We start from the raw sequence: 12,703 nt of genomic DNA, 5'->3' as shown, positions 1-12,703 counted from the left end.
TTCCATGTCTTTTTGAAACTGCTATGAGGGGCCAGAATTTAGAAATTACCTGAAGTACCTTAAAAGCTGATAGTTTATACATAGTCAACCATGTCAGGGTTGTAAGGTGAATCAGCACTTGGTATAAAAGTTTTCGCGTCCCTTTGACCTGTCTTGAGCGTTGCTCTGGTGAGTTGTACCACAACACATCATTCTGTGTTGTTGCGCTGAACATTTTCCTGTTTTTTTTTGTTGAGGTAAAGTCTTAAATTTTTCTTTTAGAGGACTTAAAAAGGTCTTAAAAGTTATTTGCTGTTAAAAAATGTGCAGATAACCTGTAGGTTGAGTACACCTTAGTCAAGTCTGAGTCTTTAAACAAACGAGTCGGAGTCTAATCAAAGTCCAAAAGGGGCTGATTCAGACTCAAGACAGAGTCTATTACAATTCGAGTCCAAGTCTGAGTGAATCTGTTCAAGAATCTAAATTAAAATTGCATCTGTAAACTCAACATCAATATTTTAAGCTTCACAATTTAGAAAAACAATATGTCAATATAAGTGCAAAAAACAAATTAGTATCTTGCTGAACAAATTTCAAAGTGGTTTCAGAATGAAAGCATATGCTTTAGGTGCATGAAGAGAAAATTGTCCTTCAACACACTTCTTATTGTGTTCTGTTGACATTTCAATTATTTGTTGCTTTTTCCCTCCACTCAAACATACACCAAAGAAAGTGAAAGCTGTGTTAGTCATTACAACCAGAGTTATTATTTTACATTTTAATTTAGTTTTTATTTTTACTTCATTTTCAATTGGTCAAAAATGTGTAATTTAGTGTATTTTATCAATATGTGGAATGTGGAAGGCCAGATGTACAACTAAACAAGAGGATAAGTACACCAGAGTCTCTAGTTTGAGAAATAGATGTCTCACATGTCCTCAGCTGACAGCTTCATTGAATTCTACCCACTCAACACCAGTTTAATGTAAAAGAGTAAAGAGAAGACTCTGGGGTGCAGGCCTTATGGGAATAATTGCAAAGAAAAAGCCACTTTTGAAACAGAAAAACAAAAGTAAATGGTTAGAGTGGGCAAAGAAACAGATATTGGACTACAGATAATTGGAAAAGAGTGTTATGGATTTTAATCCCATTGATCCTGGACGTTATTAATGTCCTGACTATAAATTGTGATCAGTTTAATGACACTTTGGTGAATAAAAGTAAAAATTTCTTTCCATAAGAGCAAAATCTGTACATTATTCCATACCTTTGGCCGCCAGTGTTTGTTTGGAGGAAAAAAGGGTGCAGAATTTCATGAAAAGAACACCTCTCCAACTGGAGCATGGGAGTGGATCGATCGTGCTTTGGGCTTGTGTTGCAGCCAGTGACACTGGGAACATTTCACTGGTATAGGGAAGAATGTATTAAATGAAATACCAGCTAATTCTGGAAGCAAACATCACACCATCTGTAAAAAAAAAGCTGAATATGAAAAGAGGATGACTTCTACATCAGAATAATGATCTTAAACACAACTCAAAATCCACAATGAACTACCTCATAAGGTGCATGGACCTCACAGTCCCCCAATCTAAACATCATGTGGATGGACCTCAAAAGAGCAGTGCATGCAAGACGGCCGAAGAATTTCACAGAACTTTGCCTTTTGCAAGGAAGAAAGGGTGAAAATCCCCCAAACAAGAATTGAAAAACTCCAAAGGTGGTGTTACTTAATACTGACCATGCAGGGTACCCAAACTATTGCTTCAGGCCCCTTTACTTTTTTTGTTATTTTGAAACTGAAAAAGATGGAAATAAAAAAGTTATATTGCTTAAAATATTGAAGAAATGTGTCATCTTCAACTTTATGCCTTTTGAACATCAGGCCATATTTTATGTCCTTGCTAAAAGCACGATGGAGGTTGTTCCAAAATTGTCAATCCCAAAAAGGGTTTTACAACAGGTATTTTCTTGTCCCAAAGAAAGACTGCAGGCTTTGGCCAATCCTAGAGCCGAAACATTTTAATCTTGCACTTACAAATGCCCATTCAAAATAATTACTCAGAAAAAGATCTTATCGCACGTCCACCCACGCGATTGATTTGCATCGATAGATCTCAAAGATGCGTACTTTCATGTCCAAATTGTACAACATCACAGGATGTTTTTGAGATTTGCGTTCAAGGGAACGGCGTATCATCTTAAAGTCCTGCCTTTCGGGCTGTCTCTGACTCCTCCCACGTACACAAAGTGCATCGATGCGGTACTCGCCCCTCTGAGTAGCGTGCGCATTTTAAACTACCTCGACGATTGGCCGTTACTTGTCCAATCAGAGGCACTGTTATGCCAGCACAGAGATTTACTGCATGAGCATCTAAACAGCTTGGGCCTCAATGTCAACTGGGCAAAGAGCATTATCACCCCAGGAAACAAATCTGCTTTTTGGGAGCCTGCCTCGACCCTGTGAGCAGGCACACGCACCTCACAAGCGAGTATGTTCAGGCCATTCTACAGTGTCTGTCTCAGTTCAAACGGGAAAGAACACTTCCAATGGAGCTGTTTAAAAAAGCATTGAGGTTTATGGCGGTGGCATTCGTGGTCATTCCATTAGGTTTTTTACACATGAGACCATTTTAATGCTGCTCAAGCGCCGTGTGCCACGACATGCTTGGCGCACTATATCTCGTGCTGTATAGCTGCTCCAGCACTTTGGACAGCTCCTGCCTTTTACCAGCAAGGTATCATTCTGGTGCAGATTTTCAGGTGGAAAGTGGTGACTACAGACACTTCTAACACAAGTCAGGGGCGTGTGCGATGGACGCCCAGGTGCGAGGAAGGCATGGCACATCAACCTCCTAGAGCTATCGGCTGTATTCCTAGCCTTGAAGGCTTTTCAGTCAGAAATAGCAAACTGTCATGCTCTGCTTCGCTCAGACATCATGACAGTTGTGGCGTAAACAACCAAGGCAGAATTCATTCACCGCCATTGTTGAGACAGACGCTTCACTCATGTGGAGTGAGTGTCATCTTTCCCTGAGAGCGACATATGTCCCAGGCCATCTGAATTATGGTGCTGACCTATTTTCATGCTAAGGGGTAAGATTGGGGGAATGGGACTTCGTCCTCAAACTGTCTGAAGATTTGGTAAATATTCGGCAAAGCAGAAATCGATCTATTTGCCTCAGTGGAGAACGCCCACTGTCCCCCCCCAAATGGCCGGCCAAATGCAAATATGCATTTTCCCAGATGTGCCTAATTTACTCTGTCGTATGCAAAGTCCAAGAGGACAAGTAAAGAATTCTATTGGTTGCGCCATAATGGCCCAATCAGCCATGGTTTCTGGAAATGATAGAGATGTTATACAGCTCGCCATGGGAAATACCGCTGAGGAGGGATCTCCTCTCTTAGGCGCAAGGCACAATCTGGCATCCCCAGCCCAAGCTGTGGAACCTGCATGTGGGCGCCAGAACTGATGCATTCAGACATGAACATGAATTAAAATTTTACACATGACATGAATTTCAGACATGAATTTTACAAGCCAGAGCGACATCCATGAGATGCCTCTATGTGCTAAAATGGAATGTGTTCACTGATCGGTGTCTTTCACATGGCAAAGACCCAGTAAACAGCCCCATACATGAAATTCTCATATTTCTTTAAGAGCGATTAGATGTAGACACACTCCGTCAATGCTCAAAGTTTATGTGGTGACTATATCTGCATATCACGCATCTGAAGCCAGCACCACTCTAGGCAAGCATGATTTATCCATAAAGTTCCTTAGAGGAGCAAGTCAATTAAATCCAACTCGTCCGGCTATAGTCCCGACTTGGGACCTAACTTTGGTACGATAAGCACTTGCAAGGCTCCCCTTAAAATCTTTGGACTCTGTTGATTTGTGCATGCTCGCCATTAAGACTGCACTACTGCTGGCTCTGGCCTCAGTAAAACAGGTCGGTGACTTACATGCGCAATTATTTTGACAATTCATGTCTGGAGTTTGATCCTAGTTTTTCAAAAGCCACTATCAAACCCAGAAAAGGCTATGTGCCTAAGGTTCTAACCACTTAGAAACTTTTCAGAGTGCAGGTGGTTTACCTTACTGTTCTTTCCTCCTCCAGTTAATTTGGATGAAGAACAGTCCTTGCATTTGTTATGCCCTGTGCGGGCGCTACACACATACGTTTAGTGCACCAGCCAGTTCAGACGGCCTGATCAGCTCTTTGTGTGCTATGGAGGATGCACGAAAGGAATGTCTCCAAGCAAATCCTCTCTCACTGGATTTCCCACCTAAGTAGAGTCTGAGTCTTTAAACAATTGAGTCTGAGTCAAGTTCAAAAGGGGCTGAATCCTAGTGAGTCTGAGTCAATCTGTTCATGAATCTAATTTTAAATTGTAACTGTAAACTCTACATCAATATTTTAAGCTTGTTTTAACTTTCACAACTAAGAAAACACAATTGTCAATATAAATGTTACAAAAACACCTCTATATTTTATGATTAGTTTCCTGCTGTCCTTCAGCACACTTCTTATTGTGTTCTATTGACATTTCAGTTATTTGTTGCTTTTTCCCCTCCACTCAAACATAAAATAAAGAACGTGAAAGCTGTGTTAGTCATTACAACCAGAGTTATTATTGTTTCTAATTTTTTTATTTCTACTTCATTTTCAATTTGTCCTTTCAATTTAGTTCACTTTTATCTAAAATGATCCCTATCTAAAGAAATTATATATACTGAGATTTTTTTTGTCTCTATCTGCCGACTGGTTTGGGAAAATAATCAAGTCAACACAGTAGTAATTAGTACGTGCTGAGATGTTACATCTCACGACTTGACTGCAAATGCAACATCCAAAAACACTGGTAAAGCCCATAGGGCAATTTAACACGGACGTGAGTGTTAATTTGCTGAAGACGTGGGGCAGTCCTACACACCGCTTGTCCACCTAAAAACCCTGATGTGTCCATCTGTTATCATTTTTAAAACATAAGAGTAAGGTATCATAAAAATGTATTTAGCACTACCTTGAATAAGCTATTTGACAACATATACTCCAAGACAGAAATAGTAACTGAATTTAAACAAATTATCCTGTTCTAAAGTTTATATTCCTTTGATTCTAAAATAATTAATTAAAACAAAAATGAAAATTCTGTCATTATTTACTCACACCTGTGTTGTTATTTTCTTTCTTTTTCTTAACATAAAGGGAGAAATTGTGGGGGAAAAAATTGTGCTCAGTGATGTCACACAATGGCAGTTTATGGTTGACCACTTCTTCAAGCTTCAAAAGGACTTAATTCAGATGTGTTAACAAATGACTGTATGCTACTCATGTCTTTTTCTGAAGGAATACGATAAGGTGAGAAACAAACTGAAATCTGATATATTAAGTGAAACTCTTCACCGACCGTTCGTGAGACAGACTGTACACAAGCTTTACTACATAATATATATAATCTTTTATCTCTTATATTTGCATATAAGAAAGTGGTGTGAAAACGTATAGGCCTAAATCAAAAGGGGTATGCAAACTTCTGCAATATAGGTTGTGAAAATGTATATTTTATTTTTCACTATTTAACCACATTTTAGCTTTTTTTAATTCACAAATTTCACATAGCCTGTTCTATCCATATACTTTCATATTGCACGTGTAATTATGCGTAGGCTTGTCATGTCAGGTACACATTTTAACACAAAATTCACAACATTAGAACATAAAATTCAAAATACAATCCCCACATCTCAACATTTAAAGGAATATTCCAGGTTCAAGACAATTTAAGCTCAAACAACAGCATAATATTATGCCATTTGTGGCATAAGATTTATTATCACAAAAATGTATTTAGACATCCCTCCTTTCTTTAAAAAAAAGCAAAAATGTATGTTACAGTGAGGCACTTACAATGGAAATGAATGTTGCCAATTTTTGGAGGGTTTAGACACAAATGTGAAGCTTATAATTTTATAAAAGTAATTGCAATAATTCTTCTATTAAAACTCTTGTATTATTTGAGCTGTAAAGTTGTTTAAATAGTAATTTTTACAGTCGTTTGAGGGTTTGTTGACATTACATTGTCATAGAAAAGAAGTTGTAAAATGAATGGATAAAACTTTAACCAGAAAAGGTTTGTAAGCGATTTTTAACACTAAAATCATGTTAACACTCATATTGTTTATGTCTAATGGCTATACTTTTGAAACGGTGAGTATTTTAACATATATAATTTGCCACATTTACTTCCATTTTAAGTGCCTCACTGTAACCCAGATTTTAGCTTTTTTAAAGAAAAGGAGGGTAAAAAATGATGTATGTGGTAATCAACATTATGCCATAAATGTTGTCAATTGAGCTTAACTTGTATTGAACCAGGAATGTAAAAAGTGCAGTGTAGTCTGATCAGTTGTCTGATTTACCTCCGTGCTCATGGGTAAAATTAACATTCAGAAAACACCTGCTTACATTTTCACGAGTTGTGCGAATACATGGATCGGCTTCTTTCACCTCGTTGTCGGAAAAATGTTTTGCATTATTTTGGGCATTTGCGCTAACTAACAGGATGACCTAGAGTGCTTAGCACATGATGTCATTGCCATGGTAACCAGATACATTTCAGCTGATTTGCTGAAGACTGTAATGAATGTAACATCAAATCAAATCAACATGCGATGCAACTAAATCTATTTTCTTCTCCGCAAACGATACCAGAGACAATAGCGAGAAGGGCAATGCGATTTAATTTAAGAAGAAAAAAAAATCATTGACCCTTCCAAAAACTGGTACTGTCCTGTGTAATAAACTGGGACGTCTGGTCACCAATCTATAATTAAATTCTAAAAAAAAAACATTTCGCTTCCCAAAATTACTTTATATTTCTTTGTGCATTTTATCATGGAAAAAACTGTAAAAGAACATATTTTAAGCAGCTCTTCAATGCTTTTAAAATAGAAAAACAATAACTAGGTGCCTTTTATCTATTTTTCAGAGTCTGTTTTAGCGATACAATTTTTTCCCCCTGACTATTTAAAAAGTTACAGTTAATTCATCTAGCTATTATGGACCAGAGAGACATGATGTGGGTGACTTGAATTAATTAAGTTCTTGACCACAATGAAACCACGATGTGAGCACTGTCTTGGCTGCACAAACACCGCATGTGATTTTATCAGTTGTCAGGTCTCGTGCCGTGATTCTTTCTGAGTGCTCACCTCCTGGCTCAACATGAGGGTCACTCACTTGTGGCATACTCCTGCCGGTCACCGTCTGGCTGGCGCTTATTTAAATAGTTTTTCGGCATCAGCAACAGAGAGCATGTGTTGTAATTTAGCAATATCTCTCAGGTGGAAGAATGCTGTTCTACAAACATTGGAAGTTACATTTTCAAAGGACAGATTGGTATCAAATATTACACCCAAGTTCTTTGGTGTAGAAGACGGCATAACAGCACATCCATCGAGAGTCAAATTATAGTTTAGCTGCTTTTTTTTTTTGAAGTTTTTGGTCCACTCTGTTTTGTCGGAATTTAGTAGAAGGAAATTTCTGGCCATCCAATCTTCGATTTAATTGGTACATTCTGCTAATTTGGAGACTTGAGAATTTTCGTTGGGTTTAGAAGAAATATCGTCAGCATAACAGTGGAAACTTATTCCTTGATTCCTGATAATATCTTCCAGGGGAAGTATGTATAAGAAGAAAAGCAGAGGTCCTAAAACTGATCCCTGTAGCACTCCATACTTTTGTTTTATTTAACAATTCCTTATTTGCACATACAAAGTGGTAGCGGTCTGCTAAATAGGACCTAAACCATGCTAACACAAGTCCACTAATGCCAACATAATTCTCCAGCCTATTTAAGAGAATGTCGTGATCTCTTGTGTTGAAGGCCGCACTACGATCTAAAAGCACTTAAAGAAAATGCAGCCGTGATCAGATGATAAGAGCAAGTCATTTGTATTTCTGATAAGTGCAGTCTCTGTACTCTGATGGGGCCTAAATCATGACTAAAAATTTTCTTATATTCCATTTCTCTGTAGAAAATTAACTTAGTTGGGAGGACACTACATTTTCTAGTATTTTCGACATGAATAGTAGATTTTAAATCAGTCTGTATTTAGCCAATTTTCTAGGATAAAGCTGTAGCTTCTTAATAAGCAGTCTGATAACTGCAATTTTAAAGTTTCTTGGAACATGTCCTAAGGATAGTGAGGAGTTTATAATATTAAGAAGAGGTTCTGAAATTACTGGGAATACCTCTTTAAGTGCTTGGTTGGTTTTGGATCTAACATACATGTTGTGGCTTTTGATGATTCGATAAGTTTTGTTAGCTCTTCATAACATATGACAGACGGATTGAAGTTGCTCATGAGCAAAATTATGAGACACTGTTTTCTGTGGTGCTGTTTATTAAGTTTTTTCTGATTATTTAAATTTTATCAGTAAAGAAATTCATGAAGTCTTTATTATTGTGCTGCGATGGAATATCTGGTTCAGTCGATGCTTTATTCCTAACCAGTTTAGCCACAGTACTGAATAAACAATGCACCTAGCATTGAAAAACGCATTGGATTGTTGTGGTTATTTTCGATGAGTTTGCAAAAATATGCTGACCTTGCAGCTTTTAATGCCTGTCTGTAGCTACAGACACCATCCTTCCATGTACCATGAAATACCTCAAAAATTTTTATTCTTCCTCTTGTGCTCCATTTTCCAAGGTACCACACTCAAGTGCACATAAGATCTCACTTTTTGGAGAAATGTCCTCTAATCTGAAGAAACAAAAACTGAAATGTTTGGCCATAATGACCATTTTTTTTGTTTGGAGGAATAAGGGTGAGGCTTGCAAGCTGAAGAACACCATCCCAACCGTGAAGCATGGGTGTGGCAGCATCATGCTGTGGGGTTCTTTCTGCCAGAGGGACTGGTGCAATTCACAAAATAGATGGCATTATGAGGAAGGAAAATTATGTGGATGTATTGAAGCAACTTCTCAAGACGTCAGCCAGGAAAAGTTAGTTGCAAATGGGTCTTCCAAATGGACAATGACCCCAAGCATACCTCCAAAGTTGTGGCAAAATACCTAAAGGAGAACAAAGTCAAGGAATTGGAGTGGCCATCACAAAGCCCTGACTTCAATCTGATAGAAAATATGTGGGCAGAACTGAAAAGGGTGTGCGAGCAAGGAGGCCTACTTACTTGACTCCATTACACCAGTTCTGTCTGGAGGAATTCCAGCAAATTATTGTGAGAAACATGTGGAAGGCTACCCAAAATGTTTGACTCAAGTAAACAATGTAAAGGCAATGCTACCAAATACTAACAAAGTGAATGTAAACTTCTGACCCACTTGGAATGTGATGAAAGAAAAGTTGAAATAAATAATTCTCTCTACTATTATTCTGACATTTCACATTCTTAAAATAAAGTAGTGATCCTAACTGACCTAAGACAAGGAATGTTTTGATAAAATATCAGGAATTGTGAGAAACTTGAGTTTAAATGTAACTTTTTCAAAATGATCAAGCGATTGTGTTCTTTAATTGTATCATTAACATCGTAATTTACAATAAGACTAATGATATATTTGACTTCATTAGGGTCTGATGCTGGTAGATGCAAGTTCTGGCTTTCAAATGGAGACTTTTGAGTTCCTAAACATTTGACAAGGTCATGGCTTTCCTCGCATCATGGGGGTCCTCGCATATCTGGACTCTTTCAAGAACAACAAGGTGCTTCGAAAAACAAAGAAATGTGTCAAACATCAGTTCTGGACTGAGGTTTACCAGGTACGTCCACAGCCCTGTGTGAGATCTCAACTTGCATATAAAGAGAACTGAATATTAAAGTGCTCCTTTTAATACATAGGGGGCCAAGCTGTTTTACCTGTCTGGAATGGTTTATGGAGAGTACCAGACTCGGGAAGTGAAAACCTTGGACGATTCAGCGATTAAGTTTACGCCTCTTTTCTGGCAGACTTCTCACCCTTATGTGGTGGCTGACCGGTGAGTGAACTGAAGAAAGTATTTATTTTATTAATTATCCTGCTAAGTGTATATTTGCTTTACCTTTATAACTGTCAATTGTTCTATCCTTATTACTTGGACAGTATGGAGGATCTTACTTATCCTGAGGCCATTAGGCTTAATCCCAAATGTAACAGAACCATCTCTTTGTACGGCTACCTGCGTGGGACGTTTTAAAAAAATAAATGCTATGTCCAGATTTAATGTTTTGCAATATATCATGGGGTCCAAAACAAATGTTATAAATGTATATTTTTTGCATGAAATGTTGAATTGAAAAATACAGACACGCGCTTGAAGAAACACTTTATTATATTATTAAGATCAGATGACAGAAAAGCCATCTATGTGCATATATGACGCACTGATACGGAGGCGTGCAGTCTCGTGGAACACGCACATCTAAAAGGTTCTCACTCTTTATTTCTGTCTCCTGATTTTATTTGTATTTTTCAAATTTTTTTTGTAAGAACAGTATCGTCTATGAGTGCTGCAAATGAGCTCCGACATCTCAGCTCTGGAGGTGCTCAGTTCAGTTCGCTTTATTTCCACCGAGCAGTTCATTGTGACCACAACTCTGCTGCCTAAACATCTGTGATTTAAAGCATAAAATAATACAAAAGCACATTCACCTCGAACCATGAATTATATTTCAGTGATTATTATCATTATAATTATTTTTACATTTATAATTGTTTTTATGTCTTAATTTATGTAAGTAATTTTCTGCCATGATGTTAAGATAGATTCTTACCTGACGGTAAATTAAAAGGTGGTTACTTATATATACCTATACGAAACGAAAAAGCAATTAAAATAATACAAGATTAAAGAATAACATGCATATATATGTGTTATTGTTTTATTATTTTAAATGCTGTTTCGTTTTTAGTGCAATTTGAATTTGGAAATGTATTTGATTTTTTAATTAATTAAAAAAAAGGAGGGAACAAAACAAATGTATTTACTTACATGATGTATTTTCCCAAACGAAATACACGACCAGTGGAGAATGCACAGATGAAGTAGGTTCTTTGCCAGAAAGATGTTGACAACTGTTGTAAAACCATCTTTCACACAACACACATTTTAATTGCACTTATTTTCTTTTTCCAGTTTCATTTGAAAGTTTGAAATCAAAGTGTCTTGCTTTATTGTGTAGGCTCAACCCAAACCCTGCTTAACAAAATTCACCCCATAGTACCACCTAGTGTCCAACCAGCGGTAATACCGGTGTTCATCGTTTGTATGTGGAGTTTTTTCTGCGACCAACCGACCAATCAAAACTTGGACGACCAAGACTCTTCTCATCGACTTACCTTTGGTAGACTATGTTTTCTCTTTTAATCGTTTATTTAATTTTGAGTGCTACCATGGTTTAAGGAGAGTGTACCTGTGTGGTGGGTTGGAAATCTCAAGGAGTAATAGTGGTGTTTTCCTTATTACATGACATATTATTCTGAAAGCAGAAAGAAAAAAATGAAACGACGAATATAGGCGGTCATCCGCGCGGCCTTACCAAAGCAAAGCGGGTGCGTTTACTCGCGTGAGTAAACGAACGTGAAGCGCTGCCGGCTCGTGATGCCTGAATGGCTTGCATGCGCTGCATGAGTCTGAGTATACTGCAATCTCATTTTATTTTGTCTTTTTGTTTAGCCTCCCATTCAGCTGATGAAAACATGCTGCATGATCATGAGGACGGATTACATCAAGATGTAGACTGGAATGCAGGTGCGGAATTTATATAAATAAAATAGTCAACTCTCGCCGATGCTGGTGTGCAAGTGATTATCCCTCCGTGTGCCAGCAGTGACAAAGGCTGCCGAACCCTGCCCTATTGCATTGTTTCACAGATGTTCAGTGATTTATGTTGTGTAACTCACTTTGCAGGTACAGGGAACTTTTCTCCCAGACCGTTGCCCTCTACCAGAGATGCTTAAGAAGAGAGCGTAGAATGAAAAAGAACAGTTAATGTATGCTCCCATGGCTGGCGTAGGGGGGGAGTGGTGTATCGTAAGGATGCTGTCTACATCGATTTGCCCGGTGGCCTTGCCAATCAGTAGCAGGTCAGAACTCAATCACAGCATGTCCCCTATGCAGCATTACCTACACCTGATATAATATCAGACATAATAATGTCAGCTGTTTACAGGGCAGACACAGCTTATTAAATGGATAAATAAGGCAAAGCTTCAATTTTCTTTGTTTTTTTTTTTCTGAGGGAATATGACCTTGAGTTTTTAAGATGATATCTGATATGATGAACATTAAATGTTCTAATGGTGTGGAAAAATCTGTCCCAGGAGGAGGCGTGGCCCACAATTGAACTTGTTCAGTCTCTTATTGGAACTCGGGCCACTTTGGATCCAAAAATGGCTGCCAGCAAAGTATCACTGTTCACAGGCACTGCTGCATTGACATCAGAGGATGTGCTGGAAAATGGGTGAGTTTTGCTAAACGATTGAAGATGCAACATAAAATGAAAATTGTCATCGTTTTGTCACCATAAAACCTTTGACTTTTTTTAATCTTCAGTGGAACACATAAAGGAGCATTAGGCAGAATGTTAGTCACCATTGACTTTCATTGCATTTTTTTGCCATACTATGAAAGTGAATGGTGACCGAGGTTGTCATTCTACCTCAGCCACCTTATAAAACATATTTTTTTGTTACATGGAAAAAAAGTCAT

The 12,703-nt window shown here is 37.8% G+C and overlaps 1 long non-coding RNA gene across 7 annotated transcripts in view; it reads left to right on the top strand.

The window, feature by feature from the left end:
• LOC127633598 (uncharacterized) overlaps positions 1 to 12,703 on the top strand; it is a 31,691-nt gene that overhangs the window by 5,096 nt on the left and 13,892 nt on the right. For all 7 annotated transcript variants that reach the window (XR_007969230.1, XR_007969228.1, XR_007969227.1 and 4 more), the window contains exons 3-7: positions 9,587 to 9,775; positions 9,855 to 9,991; positions 11,669 to 11,743; positions 11,903 to 12,078; positions 12,316 to 12,455. This is a non-coding gene — a long non-coding RNA (uncharacterized LOC127633598). The remainder of the gene's footprint in view (positions 1 to 9,586; positions 9,776 to 9,854; positions 9,992 to 11,668; positions 11,744 to 11,902; positions 12,079 to 12,315; positions 12,456 to 12,703) is intronic.

This window comes from Xyrauchen texanus, chromosome 40 (assembly GCF_025860055.1).
Source record: "Xyrauchen texanus isolate HMW12.3.18 chromosome 40, RBS_HiC_50CHRs, whole genome shotgun sequence".
In the NCBI taxonomy this organism is placed as follows: domain Eukaryota; kingdom Metazoa; phylum Chordata; class Actinopteri; order Cypriniformes; family Catostomidae; genus Xyrauchen; species Xyrauchen texanus.
The sequence above is the reverse complement of the archived record's forward strand: the minus strand, read 5'-3'. Positions and strand labels throughout refer to the sequence as shown.